Source organism: Culex pipiens, chromosome 3 (assembly GCF_016801865.2).
Source record: "Culex pipiens pallens isolate TS chromosome 3, TS_CPP_V2, whole genome shotgun sequence".
NCBI lineage: Eukaryota > Metazoa > Arthropoda > Insecta > Diptera > Culicidae > Culex > Culex pipiens.
Window position 1 is genome coordinate 74050572 of NC_068939.1, and position 26668 is coordinate 74077239.

The window sequence follows — 26668 nt, forward strand, 5'->3', positions numbered from 1 at the left end:
CAACAAGTTTTGCCTAAATACATGTCCAGGAAATGACCCAGAGTCCCATCCTAGAAGGATTTTTAAATTTATTGAATATTTGAATTAAAATATTTGAAGTTCAAATATTTCTGGATTTTTTTTCCTCCACATGGCCTCATGCCAAGTTGTATTTTTATGTTCCAGAAATGTAGGGCAACAAGTTTTGCCTAAATACATGTCCAGGAAATGACCCAGAGTCCCATCCCAGAAGGATTTTTAAATTTATTGAATATTTGAATTAAAATATTTGAAGTTCAAATATTTCTGGAATTTTTTTCCTCCACATGGCCTCATGCCAAGTTGTATTTTTATGCTCAAGGAATGTAGGGCAACAAGTTTTACCAAAATACATGTCCAGGAAATGACCCAGAGTCCCATCCCAGAAGGATTTTTAAATTTATTGAATATTTGAATTAAAATATTTGAAGTTCAAATATTTCTGGAATTTTTTTCCTCCACATGGCCTCATGCCAAGTTGTATTTTTATGCTCAAGGAATGTAGGGCAACAAGTTTTACCAAAATACATGTCCAGGAAATGACCCAGAGTTCCATCCTAGAAGGATTTTCAAATTTATTAAATATTTGAATTAAAATATTTGAAGTTCAAATATTTCTGGAATTTTTTTCCTCCACATGGCCTCATGCCAAGTTGTATTTTTATGTTCCAGAAATGTAGGGCAACAAGTTTTGCCTAAATACATGTCCAGGAAATGACCCAGAGTCCCATCCCAGAAGGATTTTTAAATTTATTGAATATTTGAATTAAAATATTTGAAGTTCAAATATTTCTGGAATTTTTTTCATTCACATCCAAATTTTCATACTCCAGGAATGTAGGGCAGTAAGTTTTGCCAAGAAACATGTCCAGGTAATGTTAATTGTTCGTTTTTTTGAATTTTTGGATTCTCTCTTAAAATTGTTCCTAGGATAACCATGACAAGTTATCCCGCATGCCATAAAGATGGCCGCCATAGCGCTATAAATTATTCCTAGGATAACCTTGTGTAGGATAACTTTTCCCACCTAAAAACTGGCACTTATTTGAAAAGTGATCCAGATTATAAAGTTATAACTAATAACCGAATGAATCGAAATGGCGGTGGAGTTGCAATAGTTATCCACCGTAGTATGACTTATAGCACGTTACGTGACTTTAAGTTAAAAGTTATTGAAAGTTTGGGCATTGAACTTGAAACTTCTTTTGGGAAAATTATGATTGCAGCTGCATATTTGCCATTCCAATGCACTGGGGAAAATAAAAATTATTTCAAAGGGGATTTGAATAAACTTACTCGGCATAGATCTCGATTTTTGATCATCGGTGATTTTAATGCCAAACACCAATCTTGGAATAATTCAAAACTAAATTCCAATGGTAAAATTTTGTTCAGAGATTGCACTTCTGGTCTTTATTCGGTTTTATACCCGAATGGGCCAACTTGCTTTTCTTCTGTTAGAAATCCATCAACAATTGATTTGGTGTTGACAAATCAAAGTCAGTATTGTGGTCCTTTAGTGACTCATGCTGATTTTGATTCTGATCATCTTCCAGTAACTTTTTCACTTTCTCATGAAGCAGTTACCAGACCCAATAGTTCTGTGTTTAATTACCACAAAGCTAATTGGGACAGGTATCAGCATCATATTGAGAATAATTTAAATCATGATTTTGTTTTAGAAACCAAAGCTGATATTGATTCAGCATTGGAATCTTTAACTAATGCAATTTTGGATGCTAGGAATATTGCTATTCCTAAAGTCCAAGTCAAATTTGATTCTCCCATTATTGATGACGATCTTCAGCTTCTGATTCGTCTGAAAAATGTTCGCCGAAGACAGTATCAACGTTCTCGTGATCCTGCACTGAAGCGAATTCAAAAAGATTTGCAAAAGGTTATTGACCACAGATTCACTCTCCTGCGAAATGAAAAGTTCGCAAGAGATGTCGAACAAATTAAACCTTATTCCAAACCTTTTTGGAAACTTTCAAAGGTTCTTAAGAAACCTCAAAAACCCATCCCTTCTTTAAAAGATGGTGATAATATTCTATTAACTAATGGGGAAAAAGCTCAAAAACTTGCTCAGCAGTTTGAGAGTGCTCATAATTTCAACTTGAATGTTTTGAGTCCTATTGAAAATCAAATTTCAATAGAATTTCAGAATATTGTTGAACAAGAATTTTCATCAGATGAAGTTTTTAATACGGATCTGAATGAAATAAAATCTATTATCAAAAAATTTAAAAATATGAAAGCCCCTGGTGAGGATGGCATTTTTTACATTTTAATTAAAAAATTACCAGAAGCAACTTTAAGTTGCTTGGTCAAAATTTTCAACAAATGTTTTGATTTGGCATATTTTCCCAGTAGTTGGAAAAATGCCAAAGTAATTCCGATTTTGAAACCGGATAAAAATCCTGCTGAAGCCTCAAGCTATCGGCCCATTAGTTTGCTTTCATCTATTAGTAAATTATTCGAAAGAATAATTCTTAATAGAATGATGACGCACATTAATGAAAATTCAATTTTCGCTGATGAGCAGTTTGGATTTCGCCTTGGGCATTCAACTACTCATCAGTTGTTGAGAGTTTCAAATTTAATTCGAAACAACAAATCTGAGGGCTATTCTACTGGCGCTGCTCTTCTAGACATAGAAAAAGCATTTGACAGTGTTTGGCATAAGGGATTGATTGCGAAATTGAAAAGGTTTAATTTTCCGATTTATATCGTGAAAATTATTCAAAATTATTTGACGGATCGTACTCTGCAGGTATGTTATCAGAATAGCAAATCTGATCAACTACCTGTACGTGCTGGCGTCCCTCAAGGAAGCATTTTGGGTCCAATTTTATACAATATTTTTACTTCTGACTTGCCTGATTTGCCCCCAGGATGTCAGAAATCACTTTTTGCTGATGACACAAGCATCTCCGCCAAAGGCAGAAGCCTTCGTGTCATCACAAGAAGATTACAAAAAAGCTTGGATATTTTCAATTCTTATTTGAAAGAATGGAAAATTACTCCAAATGCTGCAAAAACTCAACTTATTATTTTCCCTCACAAACCAAGGGCTGATTTTCTTAAACCAAAAAGTCATCACATTATAAAGATGAATGAGGTTAATTTAAAGTGGGAGGATCAAGTGAAATATCTTGGACTTGGTTTTGACAAAAACCTTACTTACAAGGATCACATTGAAAGTATCCAGGTTAAATGTAACAAATATATTAAATGTTTGTATCCACTTATAAACAGGAATTCTAGACTTTGTCTCAAGAATAAACTGTTAATTTATAAACAAATTTTCAGACCTGCCATGCTTTATGCTGTGCCGATCTGGACAAGCTGTTGCTTAACCAGGAAGAAAAAACTTCAGAGGATTCAGAACAAAATTCTGAAAATGATTCTGAAACTTCCTCCCTGGTTCAGCACCAGTGAACTTCATCAATTAGCCGAAGTTGACACTTTGGATGCTATGTCCAATAAGATAATTGATGCATTTCGACAAAAATCATTGCAGTCTTCAGCTGCATTGATCCGCTCTTTATATAGTTTATAAGTTAGTTTTAAGGTATCCCTTTTCCCTTTTGTACATGTAGGACCTCCTACATTTGAAATCACTGAATAGCGAAAGCTACAATATTTCATGAATAAATGAAAGTTGCTTGTATTTAAAATTGAGGTGAAAAGTCATCGTTTGTGATTGGACACTCAATAATATTTTAACTGAATGAATGTACATGGAAAAGAAATTTGAATAAATATAAATTAAAAAAAAAAAAAAAAGTGGCTGTCAAGGTTTGCGTCAAATTGCAAATTTCTTCGGCAATATTTGTTGTCAAAAACAGTCTGATTTCAAGCTCACAAATTGCGTCAAACGATCGTAGATAATAAAAAGTGGAATCGTTAAAAGTCGTTAAATATCTGCGAACTAAAAGCCCGTGATGATCTTAGAACATAAACACGCTTAATTTTTTTTTGCTATCTCATGCCGAACATCGCTAATCTTGGGAAAAACAATCCAACAAAAAAACAAGAAAGTAAAAAAAGTCAAACTCTGATGCTCGCTACAAATCCCTCTGCCACTCGTGTGTGTGTGTGTGTGTGTGTGCTCCTGCTGCTGCTGCTGCTCATGAAATGTCATTTCCCTTCACCTTTTCCCGAGTCTTTCCTCATGCATGGCATCACTCTCTGATCCTCCTCACTCATCACTCACACCGTGCACACTGTCCTCTGTCTCTATTAATAGACTGGATTTTATTTTAGATTAGGCATTTCACTTGAGAGTAATTTTAGCACAAAGTTTTTTTTTTCTCTCCGTCTTTCTCTCTATTTTCCTTAATAGTATTTCATTGCCTTGTATTGGGTTCTTTATTTTCTGTTCTGCCATTTTTTCCTCCATTTTTTTTTTCAACTAGTTCTAGCCAGTTGTTTGTACTGCAACACATTCTACAGGACTGCCAACCTCGACTCTTAACTGTTTATTTTCCCTCGATTTTTGCTGATGCGTACCGTCACAAGACGACTTTCCACCAATTTTCCTATCCCCTCCCACTTTGATGAGTCCCGCGCGTGGAAATTCACTCACTCAGTGTTGGCTTACAACACCGGTCGCTCTTTCCCGATGTCGGTGCCGGTACAGACGTGGTCTTAGGAAAAGCTGGCAGCCGAAAATGCTAGCGCGTGATGGCCTGCTGACGTCGGCGTTTCGTCGATACTGAGAGAGGGGCACACTGGGATTTAATTGGACAAAATTTTGGAAAAAAAAGGTTTACAAATTTATTTAAAATTATCATTTAAACCCAAAATATGACCAAAAATTTTTAGACACTTTAGCTCAATTATGAGGGCAGATTCAGATTCAGCGCGCAAAATTACATGGAAAAACATATATTTGGACAATTTTCGAATTTCGTTAGGGTGGTCCCATATGGTTTTCCCTTGAAAATTAGACTTTTCAAATGAAGATATCTCGAGTTTAAAGGAAAACACCCCTGAGATTTTTTCAGCGTTTGTAGTGCTGGATCTCCTCTTTCAAATGCAACCTAGTGCTTAAAATTTGGCTTGCGCCTTTTCGAGATATTTAAGTTTTAAATTTGCATCTTTTTTAGCTTAAAAAGACTGTAACTTTTGACCCTCAATTCCAAATTGACTTGTCAAAAAATAAAAATGTGTGTTTTTTAGAGCTCTAAAAGTGCCCCGAATATCACTTTTCTCTAAAACTTAATCCTGAATTTCCACGTTCAAACAACTGATTTTCAAAGGTTTGCTTAGATGCTTTCTATAAATTTGGTCGTAGAAGGCGTAGATTTCGAGATAAAATTTTTGTATCTTGAACAAAGTTGCTTGAATTGGCAAACCCAAGAACTTTCTAGAAGACAAAAAAAAAACCAAAAATAATCCTGAAAAGTTAGATTTTCAAAATCACCTTAATCGTGAACCACCCTAATTTTCAACCAATTCAAAAGTTGCTCCTTTTTATTTACAACAACTCTTCCATTTTTCGGAAAATCCGTTTTCCACCTAATTTTGCGATCTGGACCACTGTGCATTGGAAGTAAGAAAAAAAAATGATAGCTTTCCTAAAACTTTGATTGAAAATGGTTGAAAAAATCGGCAGTCATATCCTAAATGTTCTACTATTTTGAATTTAACTTTGGGAAAATTTTGACCAATTTTCCATAACTCAAATCATTATTATTTTATTGTTAGCTGAATATGGCCAACCAAGGGAAAATTTTGACCAATTTTGTCAAGTACATTATTTTGGTCAGGAAATGTGGTCTTTGTGTTAAAACTTTTTTCTATTGTTGATACGTCCCCCCAAAAAAACAATGCATTTTTCTGCATTTAAAATCATATTTAGCATGTTAGTGCTCGTTTAGAAATATTTCGAATTTTCATGAACTTCCAAAGTACAGCACTACAAAAAAAAAATCTTTTCTCACAATTTTTTTTTTTTTTGTTTTTTTTTTTTTTTTTTTTTTTTTTTTTTTTTTTTTTTACTGAGATATTTTGAGAGTATCGTGCAGGCAGTGGTGATGGGAAGGTGGAATTTTGTGGTGTTCTCTTTGTGCTATGTTCGTGTTCATGTTCGAGTCATGCATGCAGTGGGGGTCATTGTGGTAATTGATATTATTGCGCGTCAGTATCGTGCAAGCAGTGGTGATGAGAAGGTGGATTTTTGTGGTATTCTCTTTGTGCTATGTTCGTGTTCATGTTCGAGTCAAGCATGCAGTGGGGGGTCATTGTGGTAATTGATATTATTGCGCGTCAGTATCGTGCAAGCAGTGGTGATGGGAAGGTGGATTTTTGTGGTGTTCTCTTTGTGCTATGTTCGTGTTCATGTTCGAGTCATGCATGCAGTGGGGGGTCATTGTGGTAATTGATATTATTGCGCGTCAGTATCGTGCAAGCAGTGGTGATGAGAAGGTGGATTTTTGTGGTGTTCTCTTTGTGCTATGTTCGTGTTCATGTTCGAGTCAAGCATGCAGTGGGGGGTCATTGTGGTAATTGATATTATTGCGCGTCAGTATCGTGCAAGCAGTGGTGATGGGAAGGTGGATTTTTGTGGTGTTCTCTTTGTGCTATGTTCGTGTTCATGTTCGAGTCATGCATGCAGTGGGGGGTCATTGTGGTAATTGATATTATTGCGCGTCAGTATCGTGCAAGCAGTGGTGATGAGAAGGTGGATTTTTGTGGTGTTCTCTTTGTGCTATGTTCGTGTTCATGTTCGAATCATGCATGCAGTGGGGGTCATTGTGGTAATTGATATTATTGCGCGTCAGTATCGTGCAAGCAGTGGTGATGAGAAGGTGGATTTTTGTGGTATTCTCTTTGTGCTATGTTCGTGTTCATGTTCGAGTCAAGCATGCAGTGGGGGGTCATTGTGGTAATTGATATTATTGCGCGTCAGTATCGTGCAAGCAGTGGTGATGGGAAGGTGGATTTTTGTGGTGTTCTCTTTGTGCTATGTTCGTGTTCATGTTCGAGTCATGCATGCAGTGGGGGGTCATTGTGGTAATTGATATTATTGCGCGTCAGTATCGTGCAAGCAGTGGTGATGAGAAGGTGGATTTTTGTGGTGTTCTCTTTGTGCTATGTTCGTGTTCATGTTCGAGTCAAGCATGCAGTGGGGGGTCATTGTGGTAATTGATATTATTGCGCGTCAGTATCGTGCAAGCAGTGGTGATGGGAAGGTGGAATTTTGTGGTGTTCTCTTTGTGCTATGTTCGTGTTCATGTTCGAGTCATGCATGCAGTGGGGGTCATTGTGGTAATTGATATTATTGCGCGTCAGTATCGTGCAAGCAGTGGTGATGAGAAGGTGGATTTTTGTGGTATTCTCTTTGTGCTATGTTCGTGTTCATGTTCGAGTCAAGCATGCAGTGGGGGGTCATTGTGGTAATTGATATTATTGCGCGTCAGTATCGTGCAAGCAGTGGTGATGGGAAGGTGGATTTTTGTGGTGTTCTCTTTGTGCTATGTTCGTGTTCATGTTCGAGTCATGCATGCAGTGGGGGGTCATTGTGGTAATTGATATTATTGCGCGTCAGTATCGTGCAAGCAGTGGTGATGAGAAGGTGGATTTTTGTGGTATTCTCTTTGTGCTATGTTCGTGTTCATGTTCGAGTCAAGCATGCAGTGGGGGGTCATTGTGGTAATTGATATTATTGCGCGTCAGTATCGTGCAAGCAGTGGTGATGGGAAGGTGGATTTTTGTGGTGTTCTCTTTGTGCTATGTTCGTGTTCATGTTCGAGTCATGCATGCAGTGGGGGTCATTGTGGTAATTGATATTATTGCGCGTCAGTATCGTGCAAGCAGTGGTGATGAGAAGGTGGATTTTTGTGGTATTCTCTTTGTGCTATGTTCGTGTTCATGTTCGAGTCAAGCATGCAGTGGGGGGTCATTGTGGTAATTGATATTATTGCGCGTCAGTATCGTGCAAGCAGTGGTGATGGGAAGGTGGATTTTTGTGGTGTTCTCTTTGTGCTATGTTCGTGTTCATGTTCGAGTCATGCATGCAGTGGGGGGTCATTGTGGTAATTGATATTATTGCGCGTCAGTATCGTGCAAGCAGTGGTGATGAGAAGGTGGATTTTTGTGGTGTTCTCTTTGTGCTATGTTCGTGTTCATGTTCGAGTCAAGCATGCAGTGGGGGGTCATTGTGGTAATTGATATTATTGCGCGTCAGTATCGTGCAAGCAGTGGTGATGGGAAGGTGGATTTTTGTGGTGTTCTCTTTGTGCTATGTTCGTGTTCATGTTCGAGTCATGCATGCAGTGGGGGGTCATTGTGGTAATTGATATTATTGCGCGTCAGTATCGTGCAAGCAGTGGTGATGAGAAGGTGGATTTTTGTGGTGTTCTCTTTGTGCTATGTTCGTGTTCATGTTCGAATCATGCATGCAGTGGGGGTCATTGTGGTAATTGATATTATTGCGCGTCAGTATCGTGCAAGCAGTGGTGATGAGAAGGTGGATTTTTGTGGTATTCTCTTTGTGCTATGTTCGTGTTCATGTTCGAGTCAAGCATGCAGTGGGGGGTCATTGTGGTAATTGATATTATTGCGCGTCAGTATCGTGCAAGCAGTGGTGATGGGAAGGTGGATTTTTGTGGTGTTCTCTTTGTGCTATGTTCGTGTTCATGTTCGAGTCATGCATGCAGTGGGGGGTCATTGTGGTAATTGATATTATTGCGCGTCAGTATCGTGCAAGCAGTGGTGATGAGAAGGTGGATTTTTGTGGTGTTCTCTTTGTGCTATGTTCGTGTTCATGTTCGAGTCAAGCATGCAGAGGGGGGTCATTGTGGTAATTGATATTATTGCGCGTCAGTATCGTGCAAGCAGTGGTGATGGGAAGGTGGAATTTTGTGGTGTTCTCTTTGTGCTATGTTCGTGTTCATGTTCAAGTCATGCATGCAGTGGGGGGTCTTTGTGGTAATTAATATTATTGCGCGTCAGTATCGTGTGGGCAGCAGGGCCAGGAAGATGGTTTTATTGTTGTGTTCGTTTTGTAATGTATTTGTATTAAAATCTAGCATGGCTTTTTGTGGTGATGGTTTTGGTGGTGGTGGTGGTGGTGTTAAAAAAAACAAACGTTCAATTTACTAACATTGAGTCCAAAACCTCCCTACAAACATCTATACCACTAGGTGACGTAGAGATCTCTGCGCATTCTAGATAGATGTTTACTAACATGCCTTCCAATCCCCGAGGTTAGCAAGGTACCGGCCAGGAGCCCCTTATCTTACTGGATAGTATTACACGCTCATCTAAAGAGGAAAACATGGTATCTCCCGTGTTGGAATATTGTAACCGGATGAGAGTCTAGTGCTATTATACGTTTAATTACAGTTAAACAGCAAGATAAGCGTTGTGCAGCCATCCGGAATTGTGCGACCTTTATTGCTAATGCTAATGCTAATGCTAATGCTAATTTTTTTACTGAGATATTTTGAAAACATATGTTTGCAAAACATCTGGACAGGAGTTTTATCCATTTTGAAACATGTTTTTCATTCAAATGTTAAAATTTTGGCTTCCATTTTTTTTCGTTTTTAGTTTGATCAACAAAGTTTAAAACGTAGGAAATTTTCATATTAATTCAAAAATATTTGTTTGCAAGGGTGCTTTTTTCATTAAGTTTTGTTAACCTGCAAACAACTGAACATTTAACAATAAATTTGACATTGAAATTCATATAGCTTGAAAGCGCTGAACTTTATCGAAAAAAATTTAAGCCATTTTCGATTGCAAATTTGATTTTTCATACAGTCGACTCTCTGGCTGATGATCTTCTCAATATCAATATTGCTACATCTATTTTTTCAGTCCCTTCAAACAGCATGCTTTGATTTTTCGTTCTATAATGTCATACCTCCCGCTCTCGACTGTATAAACATGATAAGATGATAAGATCATGAGATTTTTTTTTTCCAAAAATCGCCTTTAAAAAAAATAATTCTAACAAAAAAAAAAAACATTTTCTTTTGACATTCATATGAGAAAATACAAAAAAAAAGTCAGTTTGCGAAACCAAAGATTCCTCAATTGCGCCTTTTTTAATTTTAATTTTTATTGATCCTTGCACTGTAACTTGGATTTGGCCCGCACTTTTCTATCGCACTTTTGACAACAAAATTTTCAAAAACTAGGCAACCGGCAGTTGTTTATTTACATTTCCAGTCGCAATTTCCACCAAACTGGACATTCGCACTTTAAAATTGCGATTGACAGGTGAGCAACATCGGCTCGCTATGATCATTTTTTGAGAAAATTAAAATTTCTCAAGCCAGTTTGACAAGTCGCAATAGTGCGATCGATAGCAATAATTTAGTGCGAAGTCCAAGTTAGTGAGAATTGCGCAATAACAAAAGAAAAGATTAAGATTTCCTGAACAAAAGCAGAATTTTTGGAAAATTGGTGCACGGGTCAGATTTTTGGCTCGGAAGCAAATTTTTTCAAAGTACAAGCTTTGAAGGTGTTGTACCAGTTTTTTTATGTGCCTTCCATCATTCGAAAACTGCTCATAAATTCTAAAATTTCGGATCGGAAGCGAACATTTTTTTATTATGAAGAATTGGTTAAGGTGAATAGAAATATTTTAAGAGGTGTTTTTTCGTCTATTTTAACGGAAAATTAAATCGAAGTCTGACAACTAAATTTTCAAAAACAGCTTTGCCAAATTGAAGATTTTCCAAAATTTTGTGTTTTAAGTCTTATTTTTAACACATTTTCTCAGTCAATTCTCGGGTTGTTCTCACTTGAAAGATCGACAAGTCGTCAAGACGAGCATAAACGCCAGCCCATGTACGTGAATTAATTTGTCCCTTTAATTTAGCAAGAAAGGTTCTTTTTTACTTTTAGGTGGATTAGAGAGGGTTCTGTGAAAAAAATGTGGTATGTTTTTGAGAGTATAGTTTTTTTTCCTGAGTTGATGACTACTCTAGAAATGTTTTAAATATGTTCAAAAATAATACCGTTTCCAATTTTGACCACAACCTTCTTTCCCACTATTCACGTTTCTTCATTAACCCCCGAACCGTTCCGTTCTGAACGAGTGCGCGCCGCTGTTTCGAACGACACAACCGTCGCGATTCCCAAAAACACCTTTTTCACTGACTGCCGCGCCACTCGAAGACTCGGCTCTGTCGTTTTGCCTTGATCCTCAGCAGCAGCAGTGTTGGCAGACCGTCAGGGGTGGGAATTAAGGGAGGGGAGGGAAATATCGTCATTTCATTAAGTTTCTCAAAATAAAACACGCGGAAAGTTTTCTTTCCTTCTCTGTTTTACCCACTCATTTGAGATGATGACGGCAGTGCTTCAAGATGGGGGAATTTTGGGGAAATTCTAATCTAATTGCGGGTGAAGTCCGTGTTAGAAGAGTGTGTGTGTGCGTACTAAGAAGGGGTCACTAATTAGTGTGCGCACATATGTCATCTGGGTTGGCAGATCAACCGAAAGCAAAAATCCGAGTGGTAAATGTCAACATTCGAAGCAAAAGTGCGTCACTTTTGGGAAACCTAACCTCAGAAGAAAGCAAGAGAAAAGGTAGAACGCCAAATGTGAAAAGTGATTCGAAACTAAGTCGTCGGCTTGTCAGAGATAAAATTTACAGCGCATTCTTGAGCGGGACTTCAAAAGTGATATTTACTAGGGTATATGAGCCTATTTTGGACCTAGTACCTATTTTGGACCTATTTTTATTAATCGAGGTAGTTCAAGCTTTTAAAGTACGAATTCACTGAATCCAACCAACAGAAAGTGTAAGCAGGATCGTCTTGTAGCTTACCTCTTCCAAAAATGTTAACATTTTTGATTATTTCCGCTTTTTCAGCCACTTTTTCCAATGCCATTCGTATTTCCTACCATTTTCCTAGCACATAGATTAGGTCCAAAAATTCCAGCCTCGTTGCTTATCAGATTTGGCTCGCGACACCTTGATGATTTTTTCTGTTTTGCACTGACACCAAGCAATTTCGTCCGGTTTCCGAGCAATGTAACTGTTGTTTATTTATTTTTTTATGTTTTTCATCACTAAACCATTGAAATAACTATTCTATTATCGAAAAAAACTCAATTCAAAATATTTTTTCAAATCAGTCGCGTTGGATCAGTTTTTGGACCTACTTTGCCGTCGGTTCAAGGCATGTATAACAAGGTGTTGCCAGTTTAGTTTATCAATTTATTTCGATATTTCATTGAAATTTATTGATTATTTTTAATTTATATTTTGAATTGAATTTCTTTACTGTAATTATTTGAAAGAAATCTAAGTTTTAAAAAGCAAATGATTAACAGAAACAACGAAAATATGTTTTTTAAACGATAAAAATGCAAATTGATGATAGAGATTTAGATGATTGTTAGGACCGATTGCAAAGTATCCCAAAATTAAAACTGATGTTGATTTATTTTTGTCTTAACATCATTATCACCAATTTAGCTGCATATATTTTTAATTTTTGCTTCAAAAAAAAAAATGCAAACTGGCTACCCTGTTGGAATTGAAGGGGAAACGATTGAAAAACCTAAAGGGTCTAGTTCATTTAATCGTCAGCTGTCACCGTGACAGGAGCTGTCAACATTGCTTACGAGTGGTTTTTGAAAAAGTCGTATGAATTAAATTTAAAAAATCTTGAGTTAGTTTTAAAAGATCCTAAGCGCTAGTTATAAACAAATCAATTTTTCGATCAGCTCTCGATCAATTTACGAATTATAAATAAAAAATGTACAACTTCAAAATGCTCTTTACTGAAAAACAAACAAAATTTGGTTTGATTCAGAGAAAAAAAAATCAAATAAGTGTCGGAGATCGTGATGGCTGTTACGACGTTTTGCAAACTAATCAGAGAAATATTCATATGAAAAAAAAAATTACCATGAAAAAAAAATATATCATGTTAGAAACACAATTGAACCAGCTAGAAAAATAAAAATCATCGAAAAAAAATAGCAAAAGAGGTGCGATGTTAACTTTGTGAATTTTATGATTTGAGACATATCTGATTGAGATTTTTCCGCAAAATGAAGAATACAAATTAAATACGTACGGAATGGTATGGAATCATACTGACCGTGGTATGTGAGCACTTCTCAACCACGGTCAGTACCTCATGAAGAACTTTTCATGTAATTTTTAAAAGTTTAAAAAGTTAGTTAACAATAATTAAGCAAATGTTGATAAATAGCATTATTTTAATCTTCTCAAAGTGTCATGATTTTCTCAATGAATATAATTTTGAATCATAAAACGGAATGCATTTTCGGATTCTTCAGACAATCTTCTACTAGGAAAAGGTAAAATAAGTTTGTGGATAATAAGTTTTATTACATTTTATTTGTTTTTGGAAGATAATTTAAAAAAATCTCCTAATTTAAAGGCGTTTCCAGTAAAACAAATTTCATATAAAATGTAAAGACTTTTGATTCGTTCTTTGAATTCAGTTAAACATGTAATATAAATCTATAATTTAATAAACAAAACTAGTTTCAACGAATTTCAGGCAAAGTTCTGAATTTTTAACAATTTTACCTAAAACTTATATGTATAAGGTTAAAAAGCTTATAAACTTAGTTAACTAAATATTGACATAAACGATTTTCTTAAAAATTATATCAGCAACCTAAGTGATGGTAAGTTCGAAGTAAAAATAATGTTTGAACACTTCATCTCCTTTTAACAAAACAAACTATGACTATCAAAGGCACCCTGGTATTCAAACAAAGATTTTTTCAAACATTAAATTGTTTTTAAAAGTGCAACATGTAGTTAAACTTTTTGTCAAGCAACTGTAAAGTTTACCATGACAGATGAGAAAGTTTCACACCAAGTTACAAGCTATTATCTCCCTTTAAAATTTCTTGATTGTTTAATAATATTTGAACTTAAGCTCTGCGTAAAATTTAGAACCTTTTTTCATTGTAACTTGTTATGTATTGTGTATGTATATCTGTTATTCATTTCATTTTAAGTTAAGGTGTTTTATTGCGACTAATAACGGGTTGTCTTATATGTTCTAATGCTTGAACAATTAGGTCGTAAGAATACGCAAATTGTAAATAGGACAGAGACCTGCTAAAGAAGCGTGAGTTTCCATTCAATATAATAAAAACACGTTTTCAAATTCAAATCCATTGTTTTATCATAATTATTTAATTTCTGGAATAAATATTTTCCAAATTATAATCGTGGATAGGCCCTTTTGTTTATCAAACCGAGTTTCCGCAAGTGTGCGTGAGGCCGCCGCACGCCGCAATTCGAGTTGTCCAAATTTCAACCAGTCAGAGTGTAGGTCCAAAATAGGTTCAGCGATGTCTCCAAAATACATTCAATAAGTCCAAAAAGCATCCAAAAAATGTTTTACTCGAAATGCTTATTACAATGAAATGGTTAAATTATTCCCAAATTTCAATAGTACACTTTGTTGAGCATAAATTAAGGCACAAAACAATCCTGAAACGAGCCAAATTAGTTAGACCGTTGATGAAAACAATGCGAAATATGTTGACGCTTTGCATAGTAGGTCCAAAATAGGGCCATATACTCTTCTTCTTCTTGGAGAGGAAAGTTAGTTGATGTTTTGTGACTTAAATAGAGGCTTCCCAACAGCCGGAAGCAGGTGGATTGGTCGTATTTTATATGCGAAGTTTGTGGTTTTGGAGGGGTTCGATCCAGGTGTTGAAAAAGGAAACATCTCAATCAGCAATTCCCTGGCTTGGGCGCAACGCCGTGTTTGACGTAGAATGCTAAATTAAAAAAATGGCACATTCTTTTTGGGGGAAATTTGAAAAAGTGTTTCTAAAAGTAAATAATTTACTAAACATTGAAAAAAGTCATTCTCTATTTGGATCTTAAGAGATCCAATATCTGAGATTTTTTATGTAAAAATATAGATTGATCATTTAATAAATGAGTAACCTTGAATGTTCTAACTAACAGAAAAAATCTCTGCATGGTTGCCCTTTCAAACATTTCCGCACAAACATTGTAACACGCGGCAAAGATGATTAATAATTTCGTACCCTGTCACAGAGTTAGCTGGGACAACTTCAAAAAATGCCCCAACTCAACACATGCATAAAATTTACAAATTTGACAGAACATCTCTCGCCACCGAACAAATGTGCGATTATCTCGGCACGTTCGTCATCAATTCTAACTGAGCGCAAACTTTTCCTCATTTGCATTCGTGCGAAACCAACCCCTGCTACAATGTTGAAGGGCTGACACCGTTTCAGAACTGACATCAACAGGTACACATTTCTAGCTTCTATCGCGACATTTGGGAGAAACCCATTCAACCGAGTTGGCCCGGAAACCCTGCAGTCGGGTTTTTGGTGCCAACTATTAATTATGACAATATGTCACAAGCCAGCCAAAGTGTATTTAGTTAGTTCTACCCCTTGGGGGGTTGAGCCCTTAACTAAGCGGGCACGGACCTCGATTGATGCCAACATCTGGCAGAGTTTTTTTTTCTTCTGCAGTTTGTTCCAAATGCGAAGGACGTTACTTGCCAGGGTCGTTAGATTATTTTTTTTCTGAGAGCAGTCATTACAAATTTGCGATGAAATGTCGGGACTAGATTTAAATGTAAAAATGTATGTTGCTAATAAATCGTATTTTTTAACATTCTATTTTTACGTTTTTACTATTTTTAAATTTTACAAAATGTTATGTTTGAAATTCCTCGTTTTCTTCCAAGTTGTTCAACTAACTTTCCACAACCCTTCCCCTCGCAGTATCACCAGCAATGTGACAGATTTGCTGCCTTTTTGTGCGAAAACTTTTTCCTCTTGATTCCTCCGTCGTCGTCAGACTTTGGCATCCAAAATACTGGCTGGCTGGCTGGCCGAGGGGATAATTAATAGTCTGTACTCGAAAGCATTCCGCAGATGAAATAGCACTCATAATTAGTTTGTCGTTTGGAGCAGCAGCTTCAAGGCTGGATTTTCACAGTTTTAATCTGCGAAAAAGGCAAACCCCGAATCGATCGATGTCCCGTAAAATTTCGGGCAAGGGCCAGGCGACGGCTTGAATTGGGACACCAATTCGGAACAGTGTCCACCACCTAGTCTGTTCTCATTAGCGAGAATGACGGGAAAATTTTGAGGAAAATCAAATTTGAATTTGCACTTTTTTCTTGCTTTGGATTAATTTGTTCAGTTGAGAGAAAAGATTGAAGTAAAAAAGAAGAAACAGAAAAGTTCAATATACCTACTATATATAGTTTTCTCATTAGTGATCAGCATAGTGGACATTTTTTTGCCTTCCTCACTGAGGTAAGGCTATAATCCTGCTCTTAAAATGAACTTTGTATAAAAACGTCGTAGACCCACCTTCATGTATACATATCGACTCAGAATCGAAAACTGAACAAATGTCTGTGTGTATGTGTGTGTGTATGTATGTATGTGACCAACAAACTAGCTCATGTTTCTCGGCACTGGCTGAACCGATTTGACCCGAACCTGTTGCATTCGACTTGGTTTAGGGTCCCATAGATCTAGTTTTATACAGATTGAAGTTTCGATAAGTAGTTCAAAAGTTATGTATAAAAATGTGTTTTCACATATATCCGGATCTCACTTAAATGTATGTAAACTATGTCCGGACCCACCATCCGACCCATCGTTGGATAGGTTATCAAAAGACCTTTCCAACGAGTCCAAAACATTGAAGATCTGGCAACCCTGTCTGGAGATATGTCCACTTAAGTGATATTTATGTACTTTTTGGAAACCGGATCTCACTTAAATGTATGTAAACTATGTCTGGATCCACTATCCGATCCATCGTTGGTTAGGTTATCAAAAGACCTTTCCAACAAATCCAAAACATTGAAGATCTGGCAACCCTGTCTCGAGATATGGTCACTTAAGTGACATTTATGTACTTTTTTGTAGCCGGATCTCACTTAAATGTCTGTAAACTATGTCCGGATCCACCATCCGACCCATCGTTGGTTAGGTTATCAAAAGACCTTTCCAACGAGTCAAAAACATTGAAGATCTGGCAACCCTGTCTGGAGATATGTCCACTTAAGTGATATTTATGTACTTTTTGGAAACCGGATCTCACTTAAATGTATGTAAACTATGTCTGGATCCACTATCCGATCCATCGTTGGTTAGGTTATCAAAAGACCTTTCCAACAAATCCAAAACATTGAAGATCTGGCAACCCTGTCTCGAGATATGGTCACTTAAGTGACATTTATGTACTTTTTTGTAGCCGGATCTCACTTAAATGTCTGTAAACTATGTCCGGATCCACCATCCGACCCATCGTTGTTTAGGTTATCAAAAGACCTTTCCAACGAGTCCAAATCATTGAAGATCTGGCAACCCTGTCTCGAGATATGGTAACTTAAGTGATATTTATGTACTTTTTTGTAGCCGGATCTCACTTAAATGTCTGTAAACTATGTCCGGATCCACCATCTGACCCATCGTTGGATAGGTTATCAAAAGAACTTTCCAACGAGTCCAAAATATTGAAGATCTGGCAACCCTGTCTTGAGATATGGTCACTTAAGTGACATTTATGTACCTTTTTTGTAGCCGGATCTCACTTAAATGTATGTAAACTATGTCTGGATCCACTATCCGACCCATCGTTGGTTAGGTTATCGAAAAACCATTCCAACAAGTCCAAAAAATTGAAGACCTGGCAACCCTGTCTCGAGATATGGTCACTTAAGTCATATTTATGTACTTTATTATTCCGGTTCTAAAAATAGATGAAATTTGTGTACAACCCCATCAAATCAGCCATTGTTGGTAATGAGTGAGGAAGGCTCCAACCACATAGGTTGATTAAGTTAGTTTTTCTATAGAAAATGCGAACAATTAACATTGAAAAGTTATTCATTGAAGCAGTGCTTCGTATGAAACTGAATGGTAAGTTCACCTTTCTCTGGCGCTCCTAATAGTATCTTCAATATTTTTCCGTGTTCAAAGTTTTTGTGTGTTTTCATTCCTCCAGCCAGGGACCGATGGGAAGTTTCTTATTTTTTCAGGTTAAGACTTCAGTACTATTTTCATCCAATATTTATATAATATACTTGCTTGCTCTCATCCTACTGAGCAATTTATTACGCTATTTAAATTGAAAACGTCTCCTAGAAGCTAATATGCCAACATAAGATGCTCGATGAAATTTCATGCTGCTCTTCTATTTAGATTTATTTTTATAACTGGTTCTAGAAAAGGACCCCATCTTCTTAATGCCAATGTTGCAGGGATAGAAGTGCAAAGTTCAGACGGAGTAAGTGCTTCCCGTACGAACAGAAGCTTTGGTAATTGGAATTCTTGTCTCTTTTTAATTAATGAAAAAAAAAACAAGATGAAGGAAGAAGAGAATGACTAGTACAACGTTTGATTAACTTGAATGCAAACATACCTACATGCATTTTTTTTAATTTTTTTTTCAGAACAAAATGTATACAAAAAATAATAATCATTTCATTTTTTGATCCAAAAACATTTTTTCCCAAATCGCTGTTTCTTTTTACTAAAAATATATTTTTATTTTTTTCATTTCAGGTAAGCCAAGATGATTTCAATTCAAGTTGCAGGTATAAATTATTGTTAATAAATGTCAATTGGATGAAGAGTTCAAACTATGCCTCAAAAAGTTATTAAAATATGCTGAAAAAACAATATCAATTGAGAACCAAACATAAGGAAAGAGTCGAATGTTTATTTTTATGGTTATCTCAGTAGTTTTTTTTTTGTCTAAAAAACGTGAAATAATACTTATATTGTACAAATTTAACCAAATTTTTCCTCTATTAACTGATGGCTGTGAAAACTAGTGTTGAATTCAATAAATTGTACTATTCTTGCTTTTTTTCCTTTCATCATTTTGATAGGTTGACGATGAATGATGCAAAAAAGCAACATTTACAAGTAATTTTGAACGAGATACTTTAGTCATTCAAACTTAAACATTTGCCAAGTTTTGATATGTTGTATCGATTTCAAATTGCATTAACTCTTTCATATTTTAGTACATTTAAAGAATAAGATTGATTTGACTTAATACAAAAAAGATGTGTTTTTTTTGCCTAAACTTCCAAAATTAAGAAAAAGGGATTTTTTATGAACATTACCCATTATATATTTTTTTGTATTTTGTCTATTTGTATGAAAAAAATAAACTTTCTTCGGAAACATATTTATTGATAACCTTTTCTTTTGATCAAATCTCCACACAATTTTGATGGATGTTGGAATAAAAAAAACTTGTTAACCAATAAAAAATCAGAAACCATAAAAGAGATTTGTTGGCCCCGGCAAAATTAAAGTTTATTGTAGAGAAAATTGGAAAAGATAAGTTGCACTCTCAATCAAATTTGTCAAATTTTATTGTACTGTCAAAATAAGTTTAATTTCCAAAAAGCTTATTTTTTTACTTTTTGGAACTCCTCAATTACGACTACAATTTGCTGATTTGGTTGCAGATTTAGGATTTCTGAAAAGAATCTTCAGACGGGCTTCGATTTAAACAAAATCACCTAAAACCCATTTTTCAACATTTTTTGATCTTTAAAGACTTTGCCATTGTGCCAAATGTAGTTTTTCTAGGGTCAACCTTTGCTGCGTTTTTTTACTAACATTTCCGATATTTTAAGTAAAAAGAAGTAAGCAATAATTTTTTCTAGTATCTCAGACTATGCCTATACGCATTTTTTTACAATTTAAATGATATTCGTGCCATTTAAAAGCAGAAAATGTGAAAAACAACTGAACTTTTTTAAATGACTTTTAAAACATGGAAAGATGAGATTGGCTAAATGAAATAATAGGAGATGGCAGTATTTTCCAAATGCTACCAAAAACAAACATAAACTTAACAAAATAAATGCAAATTCAAACACTAAAAATAAAACAAGAGGGCAAACATGTGCACTAATTTAAAAAAATGAAAAACTGCGACTATTTTCAAAAAAGTTACCTAAAAATGGTTTTAACTTTAAAACGGTGCACTTTATTAAAATTTCACGAAAGTACTTTTTGATTGCAAATTTGATTTTACATCGAAAAATGAAGTTGAAAACATTTTGCGATCAATATTTCCATTTTTTGAAAAAATCAGTATTGATTAAAAAAATCATATTTCCATTTTTGTCAAAGATTTTTTGCACAACCTGGAAAATTCTGAAAAGTTGGCATTTGATGTCCTCTAAAACATATATAAAAAAATTAAAAATAATGTTTTTTTGCAAATCAAGTTTTAATGACAAAAAGTTAAATAAAAATCACCAAAAAAATTTTTAACGTGCATCATTTTTTTTCAGTGTAGTCCATATCCATACCTACAACTTTGCCGAAGACACCAAATCGATTAAAAAATTCATTCAAAAGATACAGATTTTTGAATTTTCATACATCGTTTTTGTATGGACAGCTGCCAAATTTGTATGGAAAATTATATGGACGAACTAATGATGCAAAATGGCTTCTTTGGGCATACCAAAGGAACCAAAAAAGTTTCAGTCGGATTAAAAAATAAAAAAAAAAATCTAAAAAATACCGATTTCGTAGAGAATTGCTCAGTAGAAAAATATTGTAATGCTTTAGGCGACCATTATTTTATGTAATTTTGTTTTGGAACAAAATCGGATTTTCGGAACGAATTTTCTTATCGGTGTCTTCAAAAAAGTTGTTGGTTTTGCTAGTAACTTTAAAAAAAAGTTACTCTCTACAGTAAATTTATCTATTTTCAATTCCATTTTCCCCGAAATAAAACAAAAATCACAAATAAACAAGATGTCCAAAAATGTCATGTTTTTGAACTATGGCACAAGTTGGTCGAAAGTCATTAGGCAGAATTGCCAATTTAAAAAAAAATCAAAGAATTCGAAAATTCGATTTTTTATTGACTTTGTTTTAAAATCTTAAAATGTGCTTTATTTTGATATCTTGTCTCGTTTCCAAGTAATTGCCACAATAATCCGCTCTACAGATGGAGATTTTTGAGCATTTCAGTAAACTTTTTGTATGGACAGCTTTAAAAAAATAATAATTACTTTTAAAGACGAACTAAAGATGCAAAAATGTCTTCTTGACTTATAATAATTACATGAAAAGTTTTATCAAATTAAATATTCCTTTTTTTCTTTTTTCAAAAATAGCTCATGAAGGACAACACACCTTTGAAATATTAAGTCATTGAAGTCATTGAAATTTCTTTCCTAATTTTTTGTAATGGGCAACAAGTCTTTTCAGGGGGCATTTTTCTACTAAGAATTTTTGATTAAAAAAAAAGGTTTTAATCGATTGTAAAATATATTTTAACATTTTTATATCCAATAGTGCACTATATGACTTTTTACAAAATTTAAATTTTATGTAACTTTTATTTTCAGTGAGTTGATGTTTTGTTAGTTTTGATGTTTCTATCAAATCATTTTGTGATATGTTTTGTTTAAATTTTGAGATAAGGTTAAAAACTTAAAAAAAAACGTTTCGACCAGAGCTGGGTATGTATGTACGTACGTATGTATGATCTCCATACCCGCATGCAACTTGGAACTGGAATTGAATGTGAGCGCTAGGTGAACAATTCCATTTTTTTTACTACGCCATCTGTACACCCACGTGTATAAGTTTTTGCACGAATTTTAGTTCTACAAATACCGGTTGGCATTGTGTGTGAAAAGAAAAGAATTTTATTTCGTGTTTCATCCTGATTGGCTTACTCAAGTCCTTCCTACATCATCGTTGATCGGGAGGCACGACGTCGTGTGAATTGTTGCTTTAAAATAAGTTTAAGTATTACTGTAAATGACTGTAAAAAAGTCCTTCCTATATCATCAATGTCGTCTGGGTAATCGTGATGAAAAATTACATTTATTCAGTATTTAAATACCTGTGCGCGAGTGTTTTGGTGTGCTAATTAGAAAGACCTTCCCATAGCATCGTTGCTCGGAAGGCTCGCCGACGGGTTTGTTATGAAAGTCCTCCCCATAGCATCGTAGCTCGGGAGGCATCGAAAAGCCAATACCTTATCCTACTAACCCTAAAAAAATAATCACGTGATGCTTGAAGGAGATGCTGTGGATTCAACGGTCTCAAGCGGTATCAACAAGTATATAGCGAAAAACTATGTGCTTGATGAGTCTGCAACTTCAACTATCGGACTAACATTCCTCCCTTTTGTTGAACTGCAGGCTTCTTGGGAGGGCGCCGGTATTGACTAATAAAGTCGGGGGTCTTCAGGGGTTAAACAGTGAACGGATGGTTGGCTCCACCTGATCATTTTTGATTCATTGTTTAACTTCAGCTGATCTGTCAATAACGGAGTAGAGCAATTCCATGCCAAATAGGGAATCGGTTGTACCCGACCCTCTCCGATTTCAATGAAACTTTATAGACATATTATCCTACGCTTATATAAGCCATTTTTGTGTATATGGAGCCAGTTCCACTCGATAATGACATTTGAGAAGGGCGTAAGTGTTTTAAATATTTTTGTAATTCGGAATTTAAATATTTCTGTATTTCGAAGCCGTTGCATCGTATAAAAAAGTGGTCAAAGACAAACTTGTAGGAAATTTGACGGGCTTTTTGATAAAAATACACTGAAAGAAAAAAACACTCAACTTTTATAAGATTTTTTAATTTTAAAGTTTAAAAGTCAAATCTGAGGGGGAGCCCACGATTTTTTTTCGTTCAAAATTTTTGTGAAGATAGCCTAAGATGTTACAAATAGACTCACGAAAAATGCAGGATGGAGCAACTCACTTAAAAAAATACAAAAATCATTTACTGAAACTGTTTTTTTGAAAAGTGCTCTAAACGTCAAAATTTTCAAAATCCGAATAAGGGAATCGATTCTCCAGACAATTTTACATAAAAGTCTCCATATTGACTACGGAATCGACGTAACACCTTATAATGTGGCCCTCTTAAACCTTGCGGTTTCGTCAACGGATCCACAGGCGTGTATCGTTCTTTTTGCGACAAGACTCCGCCTCCCGGGTCTCCTAAGTGTGAAGGTATGGGCACGGGGAGAGGGCACCGAATACCTATATTTACAAATAAGTTTAAGTACTTTTCTAAATTTGACTACTGTCCTTAGTAAAATCCTTGTAAAGTTACAGCGGTTTTAAAAATAAAAATGTTGAAAAATAGGTTTTTTTGATGGTTTTTGGCAATTTCTATATGACAGACTTGATTTTTCAGTCTCGTAAATATTTTTACCGGAAAGCTCGTCCAATTTCTCATAAGTTTGTCTTTGACCACATTTCAATTGGATGTATGGACTTACAGATATAAGCTAATTTACTATCCAAGTTACTATACTACACTGAAAAAATATGACGTTTTCAGTAATGAGCAATGTAATTAGCTTATATCTGTAAGCCCATACATCCAATTGAAATGTGGTCAAAGACAAACTTATGGGAAATTGGACGAGCTTTCTGATAAAATTTTTTACGAGAGTGAAAAATCAAGTCTGGCATATAGAAATTGCCAAAAACCATCAAAAAACCTTTTTTTTCAACATTTTTATTTTTAAAACCGCTGTAACCTTACAAGGTTTGGACTTAGGACAGTAGCCAATATAGAGACTTTTATGTAAAATTGTCTGGAGAATCGATTCCTTTATTCGGGTTTTGAAAATTTTGACGTTTAGAGCACTTTTCAAAAAAACAGTTTCAGTAAATGATTTTTGTATTTTTTTAAGTGAGTTGCTCCATCCTGCATTTTTCGTGAGTCTTTTTGTAACATCTTAGGCTATCTTCACAAAAATTTTGAACGAAAAAAAATCGTGGGCTCCCCCTCAAATTTGACTTTTAAACTTTAAAATTAAAAAATCTCATAAAAGTTGAGTGTTTTTTTCTTTCAGTGTATTTTTATCGAAAAGCCCGTCAAATTTCCTACAAGTTTGTCTTTGACTTTTTTTGATACGATGCAACGGCTTCGAAATACAGAAATATTTAAATTCCGAATTACAAAAATATTTAAAACACTTACGCCCTTCCCAAATGTCATTATCGAGTAGAACTGGCTCCATATACACAAAAATGGCTTATATAAGCGTAGAATAACATGTCTACAAAGTTTCATTGAAATCGGAGGGGGTCGAGAAAAAAGTACCTGAAAAATTCCTGTTTTGGGCTGGAATTGCTCATAAATAAATTTTTAACTAACAATACAAATACTCAAAAATATCGAAGAATCACGAACCAATTTCTTTTCTTGAAGTATACGTTTTCTTCTGATTATCAAATTGATTTATAAATGGTTAAATAAACATTTGTAATGAGATTTTACATGTTTTTAAAAAGTTGTTGATCATAATATATAAGGCTTTCTGTTTTTTTTAACAATGATTTAAGCTGTGGGTAGTTTGCTTTATTCAACTAAACATAATTGTGATTAATAATGGCTAAAACAAACACAAAATAATTCTTAACAATATTTTTAAAGATTTAAACTCAAATTGTAATTAATTTCCTTTTTGTTTCACACCTTTAAAGCCCCCCTAGCTTCTTTAGAACAAACTGCCCCCAAAAACGTAATCCCACATAATAATGGATTTGGTAATGGCCATTCTCTCCAACCTCTGAACTTCCAAAAAACCCCAAGCCTAAAGCGGGATATCAAATCTTAGAAATGAAAGAGGAAAGCGAGCTGTAATCCACTCCTGTGGCAAGATTCTTCCCCCGATGTGCTGCAAGCAAACCAACCGTGGAAAGAGCAAATTAATTAACGAAGCTTATTTTTATTAAATTATCCTTCTGCCCCAGGCCTGCTGCGCGCCGTGCGGAAAGATTTCGACAGAGGATTAGTGTCGCTCGTTCTGTGTGTGGGAGAGAGTTTCGTCCTTTGTTTAGCCAATTTTTCCGAGAGACAACAAAACAACACAAAAGGATAACACACACACACCGAGTGCCATTTTGCGGAAGGGGGCTGTGAGATCAAAGCCAAAACTTTGAGAGGCTTGGAAGAAAGGGGGAGAGGGAAAATGGCTTTTCCGAGAATTTCCCTTTTCGAATACTTTGTGGTGCGGCCGCCCTTTGTGCGTGTAAACTTTTCTAATTTTGAATGCCATTTGACGAAGTTATTGTGGCAATAAAAAGAGGGAATCTGAATTTTCTCCTTTTGCCAGATGAAGGTACACAGCAGGGAAATGACCAACACATACTTGCTTGCCAGGGGAAAAACAACAAAGAAAAGAAATAAAGGAGTCAAATGTTGTACCAAAACGGACAGGAAAGAGGGTGGAAAAGCTGTCAGGAAATAAAGATGTCGAGATTGAGATTAGGTCGAAAACATGCCTCCTTCCCAGCTTTGATGAAGAAGCAATAAATTCATTATGGCTCAATTTGGACTGGTTTTATTTTCACGTTAGCCCTAATCTATGGCGTCGCGACGTCAGAAAAGGAATTCATCTTGTTTGAGAGGGGGTTCCTTTTTATGGGAAGTACTTATTGCCATGCCAAATCCAAGCAGGATAATGTCGGTACTTGTTATCTGTGAGATAAGTCTTCAGGACTTGAAGTTATCTGTCACTACTTATTTGCACCTGAAAATTGTACATCTTCATCTCTCCAAGCTATCCACATTTATGTTCATTTTCAGGGTATGCAACAATTTATTCACCAAGATTCAACTCTCGTTCTCCTCCCAATGCCGAACTGTTTTGAATTTCTCCTAGTCATTTTCCCTCATCGTTGCCCCCCAAAACTATGACCAAGAGTGCCAAAGTCAGAGCGCACAACCGAGCTTTTACGAGTGCGACACTTTGTCCTCATTTCCCATAAAGCTTTCGAGCAAAAAACACCTCGCCAATTCAACAGATAAAGCACAACTGTTGATGGTAGACGAACGTTTCTTCCAATTTCATCATCTCATTGTTTCGAACAAACTAAATTACACCCCCTTCCACACTAACCCACCCCTTTAAGTGCGAACGATTCTGCGAACTCTTTGAAGACAACCCGAAATTTTCTCCAAAGTTTTTGTTCTGTCTTGGTACGGGTGGAGAAGTGAAATTTTCGTTCGTTCACCAGCAACTAACACACAAAAAAAAAGAGATAGAAGACGATTGCTTCCTGCAAGCCATTTTGCGGTCAACGCGCTTCTCCAGTGTGGTCCTTGCTGGTGCTTGGTCAGGATGAACGGAAAATGTTTAAAATAATGTTTACCAAATAAATTTTATCATGATGCACATTTTTTTTTAATAAATTCTTTCTGCTTCAGATTTTTGAATTTGAATTTCAAAACATTCTAAATAAAAAACAAACATTACAGAAATCAGTTAAATGTACTGATCTCTGCACTTATTTTAAAAGCTTAAAACTAATTTTGACTAAAGTTTAGAGAAAAAATTTCTGATATCGCCAGTACCTGAAAACGAACATCAGAATTTGGTGTGAACAGTTATTAAATTAAGATTCGTATCATTTTTTTTCGCTGTCTTCCTACACGGGGTTTTTTTGGGAGGTAAATGAAAATCTTTGGTCGGTAAAAATTGAAGTTATCATCGTTTAAAGTTTTTGATTTTTTTTCTTATGAGGCGAAATTTCGCCTATTTAATTTTGTTTATGTTATGAGTCCTCGTGGACATGATTTATGGTTCAAATAATATCATTACTTATGGGAAAAGATGCAGAGAACCTTTTCCCTT

General features: G+C 35.4%; 1 protein-coding gene and 1 long non-coding RNA gene across 3 annotated transcripts in view; one reads left to right on the top strand and one right to left on the bottom strand.

Moving 5' to 3' along the window:
• LOC120422430 (midnolin homolog) overlaps positions 1-26668 on the top strand; it is a 330394-nt gene that overhangs the window by 133297 nt on the left and 170429 nt on the right. The gene's annotated exons all lie outside the window — the stretch shown is intronic.
• LOC128093586 (uncharacterized) overlaps positions 22332-26668 on the bottom strand; it is a 102679-nt gene continuing 98342 nt past the window's right edge. Inside the window, exon 2 of the long non-coding RNA XR_008212611.1 lies at positions 22332-22572. This is a non-coding gene — a long non-coding RNA (uncharacterized LOC128093586). The remainder of the gene's footprint in view (positions 22573-26668) is intronic.